Below are 8,375 nucleotides of genomic sequence, written 5' to 3' on the forward strand. Positions count from 1 at the left end.
TGGGACTCTCTGGGCTTGTGTGACTTTTTTCTTCCCCACCTCAGGAAAGTTTTCTGATATTATTTCTTCAAGTAGGTTTTCTAATCCTTGTTCATCCTTCTGTTATTCTGGTACTCCTATTATTCGTATGTTGTTTTGTTTCATGTTGTCCCAAAGCTCCCTTAGGCTCTCCTCCTGTCTTTTAATTTTTTTCTCGAATTGCAGTACAGTTTGGGTGTGTTTTGCTTCCTTGTCTTCTAATTCACTAATTCGGTCCTCCGCTTCTCCTAGTCTCCTGTTGATACTTTCAATGGAGTTTTTCATTGCAGCTATATCACTCTTCATTTCTTCTTGGGTCTTACTTAGGTTGTTGATTTTTTCATCTGTTTCTTCTAGCTTCTTCCATATGTTATCGATTTTTTCATCTGTTTCTTCTAGCTTCTTCCATATGTTATCGATTTTTTCATCTGTTTCTTCTTGCTTCTTGCAGAGGTTGTCGATTTTTCCCTCATCGGTTTATGCACTCTAGGATCCTTATTCTGAATTCTTTATCTGTCATGTTGCATGCCTCTGTATTACTTAGCTGCTTTTCTGGAGAGTCCTCCTTCTCTTTCCTTTGGGGGTTTCTTTGTCTACCCATGTTTGATCTCACTGACATATCTAGACGTTGAGTTGTTCAGTGGTTGCTCCCTTGGTGGCAGTGACTCCTTGGTCTGTGGTTGCTCTTCGGGCGGTTGCGGTAGCAGCTGCTCTTCAGTTGTCAGCAGCTCCTCTGGTGGGTGCTGTTCACAGCTGTGGTGGCTCTTCTGGCTGGTGGGGCGAGGTTTCACGTACAGCTGCTGTTCCTCAGCAGAGGATGTGGTGCTCAGGAGGTTGCTGTTGCTTGGATCTGCTGCGTTGATTTAAAGGCACAAAATACAACACAACAAGGCACCACGTACCAGGCACTATACACAAATATATTCACGATATTAATAACCCCAATTAAAGGTGACCACCTGAATTAAGAGAATTAGGGGATAAGGAAGAAGGAAGAGAAAAAGATAAAAGAGAGAAAGGAAAAGAAAAGTACGGACCAAAAAAAGGGAGTGCAAAAATGAAATTGGGAAAAAGGAAGGGGGAAAATAAAAGCGAGAAAAGAAAAGAAAAGAAAAAAAGAGCGAAAAGAGAGAATGAAGTGGAAGAGGGGAAGAGACTTTTTATATGAGGAGAATACTCCTATAGAACAGCCATTAATCCCAACAAATTCCAGCAACAGCTCCCTGGATATGAATGCAAACTAGAAACAACCAATAATATAATGATGAAAATAGAATGGTGAACACTAATCCCAAAATAAAATAAAGAAAAAATAAAATGGCACTTTAAAAAATGGTAAAATGGTAGCAGTAATAATACTGGTTAAAAATAAGAAGGTAGTAATTAAAAGGGTAAAATCAGGTGATGGAAAAAGAAGAAAAGAAAAAAAAAAGAACAGAAAAAAAATGAAAAAAAATTGGTTACTTAGTTAAAAAATGAAAAAAGAAAAAAAAAATTGCAGTAGTGAATGTCCTTCGTTTCTTCTATTCTTCAGTGTGGCTCGCCTTAGACCTTCCAGGTATTCAGGAGAGTGTTGAGTTTCCCTGCGATATACTATTCCTCTGTGTTGTAAACCACAGTCCTTATTTTAAAGCATGCCACATTTATTTCCCAGACTGCCTTATTTTGTGTTTAGCAAAGAGTCAGTTTGTGGGTCAGCCTCTGGGTGGCAGTGTTCTGGGGTTGGCCTCTGAGGCTATAGGGCCTCTCTGTCCAGTGGAAGTTCACTGCCCAGAGCTGACTGCGTAATAGTTAGTTACTGGTGCTATGTTGTTGCTGGGATTGAAAATCCCCCTATAGGCCAGACCCTGTTAACTCCCAGGGACTAATCAGGTTATCTTAATCCTTGATCTCGTACAGAGTGGAATCTGGGTGTGGCTGTGCTCCTTGCCTGGGGGCTGGGGGGAGGAGTCTCATTCTCCAGAGCGGGTGGCTGCCCCAGTCCTGGGCTCAGGGGTGTCTCAGCACTCAATTCACTACCACCTCTCCAGGCTCCCCCTCTTTCCCCAGTCTCTCCCCAGATTCCACTCCTCAGCACACTCTCCCTCTCTTCAGCACAGGTGAGTGTCTGTATCCGAATGTCCCATGAACAGGATTCAGTGAAAACAGACAAACAAACGCCGGCCGTGGAAACGGGGAAGGCTTGGTTTCTGTAAGCTTCTTCTCTTACTGGGACTGCATGGTCAGGTCAGCTCTTCAGGCTGCCCACTTTAGGCTCAGTCCTCTGTGATCACAGAACCCAGATCTCAATTCCCCTGGCGGCGCCAGGAATCCCGCGGTTCTCCTTTCCCCCGTCAGGGGCTGTGCCTGTCCCAAGGGACACGGCTGTCTGCCACGTGGTCTCCCTCCGACTCTCTGGGCTCAGAGGTCAGGCAAACGTTCCTGCCCAAATCCCTGGGTTGTTTTTTTTTTACCTTTCCAGGGGAGTTCTGCTCTTCCCGGCTGCAAACCCTCTCACCAGCTGAGCAATTTCGCCAATTCGGTGTGAGTGTTACTAGCTTCAGCTGCTTGCTCCATTTGCTCCAGGACACGACCTGGGACACGTCTGCCTATATCGCCGCCATCTTGGTTCTCTCGTCTTTTTATTTTTTATTGTATATGAATTTTGGAGACTTTGTTCTAGGTCTGTGAAATATGCCATTGATATTTTAATGGGGATTACAGTAAATCTGTAGAATGCTTTGGGTAGCTCGGCCATTTTAATGAGATTTATTCTACTAATACAGGAACATGGTGTCTTTTTTTTTTGTTGCAATTGTAAATGGGATTGTTGTTTTTGTTTGTTTCTTTTTCTGTGGATTATTTTTTGGTGTATCAAAAAGCCATAGATTTCTGGGTGTTAATTTTGTATTCTGCTATATTACCAAATTCATTTATTAAATGAAGAACTTGTTTTGTGGTACACTGAAGGAGGTCAATACATATTGATCCTTTTATTTTATATTTATGTTTTAGGGTTTGTGGACAACCAAGAGTTGGATTTGTCTCATGATTTTTGTTGAGTTCAGAAGTCCATTTATTTGATTTATGAAGAATAGTTGATGTTGTTTCTCTAGTGCTAAGCAGTAGAAAATGTAGTTTGTGTAGATATTATTCCTAACTGTCTTCTTTCAAGTGATATTTATTAGCCTACACAGTACCCTGCATAATGATTATGAATAAGACAAAATCCCATTTATTGGGCAGTTATTTTCTACCAGAGGCCTAGTGCTCAAATTTGCGCATTGGTGCAGTCTGGCCAGTCCGGCCCCAAACCAGTCCTTTGGTCTTCCCTCAATTTGGTTATGCCACACGCAGCCCGATTAATATGGTAGCACTTCCAGTAGTCACTCAAACAGGAGTGGTGACAGCGGGCATCCCCATCTTGTTCCTGTTCTTGGGTGACTTGTTTTCTGTTTTGGCCTATTGAGTATAGTGTTGGCTGTGTTTGTCATATAAGGCTTTTATTATGTTGAGGTATGATCCCTCGATTCCCAGTTTGCTGAGAGTTTTTACTATAAAGTGTGTTGGGTTTTGTCAAATTCTTTTTCTTCATCAATTTGTATGATTATGTGATTTTTATCTCTCAATTTGTTTATTTTTCTCTCTCAATTTGATGTATCATGTGTATTGATTTGGGGATGTTGCACCATCATTTCATGCCCAGAATAAGTCCATGTGCTCATGGTGTATGATCTTTCTGATGTAATGCTGGTTCTAGGATTTTGTTGAGGATTTTAGAATCTATGTTCATCAGAGATACATTGGCTTGTAATTCTCTTTCTTTGCAGTATCTACATCTGCTTTGGGATTAGGGCAATGCTTGGAATTGTTCCTTCCTCTTGAAGTTTTTAGCAAAGTGTGAGGAGGATAGGTTTTAGTTTGAATGTTTTGTAAAACCTCCTGTGAAGCTGTCTGGCCCAGGGCTTTGGTTGCTGCAAGTTTTTCAATGACTGCTTCAATTACCTTCTGGTTATCGGTCTATTCAGATTTGTTTATTCTTCTTGATTGAGTTTTAGAAGGTTGTACTTTTTTATGAATACATCCACTTGTTCTAGGTTGACCAGTTTGTTGGAATAGAGTTGTTCATAGTATTTTTACAACCCTTTTTATTTCTTTGGGGTCAGTTGTTATTTTGCCTGTTTTATTTCTGATTGTTTAATGGGTCCTCTCTCTGTGCTTCCTGGTGAGCCTGGAAGAAGTTCATCAGTCTTATTTATCTTTTCAAAGAACCAGCTCTTGCTTTTATTGATATTTTGTAGTGATTTTTTATTTGGTCTCCATTTTATTTAATTCTGCTGTGATTTTTACTATTTCCTTCCTTCTGCTCAGTCTGTGCTTTTCTTGTTGCTCCCTTTCTAATTCTTTGAGTTGTAGAGTTAGATCATTTATGTTATTCCTTGTTTTTTTGTTGTTGTTGTTGTTTTGTGTGTGTGTGTGTGTGTGTGTGTCTGTAATGCTATGAACTTCCCACTCAGAACTGCTTTCAGTGTATAACATTGAATTTGAATTGTTGTGTTTTCATTGTCATTTCTTTCCAGGATATTTTTAATTTCTTTTTTGATGATTTTCATAACACAAACATTGTTTAATAACATACCATTTAGCCTGCAAGTATTTGAATTTTTGTTAATTTTTATTGTAGTTTATATCTAATATTAGAGTCCTGGTGCAAAAAATTCTTCCATGAGGGTTGGTGGTGTCCCTTCAGATCAGCCTATGTCCTCTCCAATCCGGGACTGCTGGCTCCTAATTGCTTACCTGCCTGTCTGCCTGCCTGTTCACCCCTAACTGCCCCATTACCCCCACCTACAGCCTGATCAAACCTCACTGCCTCTACTTGCTGGCCTAATAACTCCTAACTGCCCCACCAGCTGGCCTGGTCTCCCCTAACTTCCCTGTGGTCGGCCAAGTTACCTACAACTGCCCCCTACCTGCTAGCCTGGTCGTTGTCAACTGCCCGTCCACCAGCCTAGTCACCTTTCACTGCCCCCCCACCTCACTGCCGGCCTAATCGCCCCCAACTAAGCCCCTGCCAGACTGGTCACCCCTAACTCTCCCCCTGCCAGTTTGGTCACCTCTTACTGCCCCATCACCCGCTGGCCTTGGCACCTTCAACTTCTCCCCTACTAGGCTGGTTTCATTCTACCATCCCCCTTGTCTGCCTGGTTGCCCCTCACAGCATGCTCACAGGCCTGGTTGCCCCATACAACTTGCTGTTCAGTTGTTTGGTTGTCCCTCACTAAGCTCCAACTGGCCTGGTCTCCCCATGCAGCCTGCTTGTTCAGTCATTTGGTTGTCCCTCACTTCTAAACCCCCAGCCAGCAAGGTCATAGGCAGCCTTCTTGTCAGTGCGTGAGGAATAATTTGCATATTACATCTTTATTATATAGTAGTATGCCTTTGTAATCAGAGAAGATGTTTGATATGACTTCCATCTTAATTTGAAGAGGCTTTGCTTGTGTCTCAAGTGGTCTATCTTTGAAAATCTCCCATGTACACTTTAGTAGAATGTATACTCTGTATCTTTGGGGTGAACTGTTCTGAAGATGTTGATTAAGTCTGTCTGATCTAGTGAGTTGTTTAGGATTGTTGTCCCCTGTGATGGCCTTCATTTTAAAGTCTATTTTGTCAGATACGTTTATTTCTAGTCTAGCTTTTCTTTCCTTCCCTTCCCTTCCCTTCCCTTCCCTTCCCTTCCCTTCCCTTCCCTTTCCTTTCCTTTCCTTTCCTGTGATGGCCTTCATTTTAAAGTCTATTTTGTCAGATACGTTTATTTCTAGTCTAGCTTCCCTTCCCTTCCCTTCCCTTCCCTTCCCTTCCCTTCCCTTCCCTTCCCTTCCCTTCCCTTCCCTTCCCTTCCCTTCCCTTCCCTTCCCTTCCCTTCCCTTCCCTTCCCTTCCCTTCCCTTCCCTTCCCTTCCCTTCCCTTCCCTTCCCTTCCCTTCCCTTCCCTTCCCTTCCCTTCCCTTCCCTTCCCTTCCCTTCCCTTCTCCACTTGCATGCAAAATTGTTTCCATCCCTTCACTCTCATTCTGTGTGAGTCTTTTGTTTTGAGGTGGGTCTCTTGTTGACAGCATATAGTTCAGTCATATTTTTGAATCCATTCTGCAACCCTACGCCTTTTGATTGGAGCATTAGGCCATTTACATTAAGAGTTATTATTGATAGATACTGTTTTATTGCCATTTTAATTCTGTATGCCTAGGTTTCCCTCTCATTTCTTCTTCTCATTACAGCAGTTCCTTCAGGATTTCTTGTAATTATGGATTTGTGGTGTTGTATTCCTTAGCCATTCCTTCTCTGGGAAGCTCTTTTTTTAACCATCTATTTTGAATGACAGCCTTACTGGATATAGAAATCATGGTCTCAGGTCCTTGCTTTCCAGTACCGTAAGTACTTCATGTCATCCCTTCTGGTCTGTAGAGTTTCTGATGAGAAACCAGGTGTCAGCCCTCATTGGAACTTTATTGAAGGAAACACGTTTCTTCTCTTGCTGCCTTGACAATTATCTCTTTTTCTTTAATTTTTGGCACTTTATTTTTTTATTTTTTATTTATTGTTTATTGCTTACAGTATTACAAATGGTATTACATATGTGTCCTTTCCCCCCCCCACGCCCTTGACATTCCCCTGGCCTCCCCTACCCCCCAGTGTCTTATGTCCATTGGTTATCCTTATATGCATCCATACAAGTCCTTTGGTTGAACTCTTACCTCCCTCCCTCCTTCCCCCCAACCCTCCCCGGCCTTCCCGCTGCAGTTTGACAATCGGTTTCAGGCTGCTCTGCCTCTGTATCTATTATTGTTCAAAAGTTTATAATGGTCTCTAGTATCCATGAATGAGTGAGATCATGTGGTATTTTTCCTTCATTGACTGGCTTATTTCACTTAGCATAATGGTCTCCAGTTCCATCCATGTCATTGCAAATGGTAAGAGTTCCTTCTTATTTACAGCAGCATAGTATTCCATCCTGTAGATGTACCACGGTTTTCTATTCCATTCATCTACTGATGGGCACTTAGGCTGTTTCCAGGTCTTAGCTATGGTGAATTGTGCTGCTATGAACATATGGGTGCATATATCCTTTCTGATTGGTGTTTCTGGTTTCTTGGGAAATATTCCTAAAAGTGGGATCACAGGGTCAAATGGGAGTTCCGTTTTTAGTTTTTTGAGGAAACTCCATACTGTCTTCCATAGTGGCTGCACCAGTCTGCATTCCCACCAGCAGTGCACGAGTATTCCTTTTCTCCACATCCTCTCCAGCACTTGTCATTGGTTGATTTGTTGATGATAGCCAATCTGACAGGTGTGAGATGGTACCTCATTGTTGTTTTGATTTGCATCTCTCGGATGATTAGTGACTTTGAGCATGTTTTCATATGTCTCTTGGCTTTCTGAATGTCTTCTTTTGAAAGGTGTCTATTTAGATCCTTTGCCCATTTTTTGATTGGATTGTTTATCTTCCTTTTGTTAAGTTCCATGAGTTCCCTATAAATTTTGGAGATTAGACCCTTATCAGATATGACATTGGCAAATATGTTTTCCCACACAGTGGGTTTTTCACGTTGTTTTGTTGATGGTTTCTTTTGCTGTGAAGAAGCTCTTTATTTTGATGTAGTCCCAGTTGTTCATTTTCTCTTTAGTTTCAAGTGCCCTAGGAGCTGTATCAGTGAAGAAATTGCTTCGGCATATGTCTGAGATTTTGTTGCCTTTGGATTCTTCTAGAATTTTTATGGTTTCCTGTCATACATTTAAGTCCTTTATCCATTTTGAGTTTGTTTTTGTGTATTGTGTAAATTGGTGATCTAGTTTCATTTTCTTGCCTATATCTGTCCAATTTTCCCAATACCATTTATTGAAGAGACTATCTTGGCTCCATTGTATGTTCTTGCCTCCTTTGTCAAATATTAAATGAGCATATTGGTTCGGGCTGATTTCTGGACTCTCTATTCTATTCCATTGATCTATATGCCTGTTCTTGTTCCAGTACCAGGCAGTTTTGAGAACAGTGGCTTTGTAATACATCGTGATATCTGATATTGAGATCCCACCTACTTTGTTCTTTCTCAGTATTGCTGCAGCTATTCGGGGTCTTTTTTCATTCCAGATGAATTTTTGGAGAGTTCGTTCTAGATCTGTGAAGTATGCCGTTGGTATTTTAATGGGGAGTGCGTTGAATTTATAGATAGCTTTGGGTAGTATGGATATTTTACTGATGTTGATTCTACAAATCCATGAACACGGTATGTTCTTCCATCTGTTTATGTCTTCCTCTATCTCTTTTTTCAATGTCCTGTAGTTTTCTGAGTAGAGGTCTTTTAACTCTTTAGTTAAGTT

Source organism: Myotis daubentonii, chromosome Y (assembly GCF_963259705.1).
Source record: "Myotis daubentonii chromosome Y, mMyoDau2.1, whole genome shotgun sequence".
Classification (NCBI taxonomy): Eukaryota; Metazoa; Chordata; class Mammalia; order Chiroptera; family Vespertilionidae; genus Myotis; species Myotis daubentonii.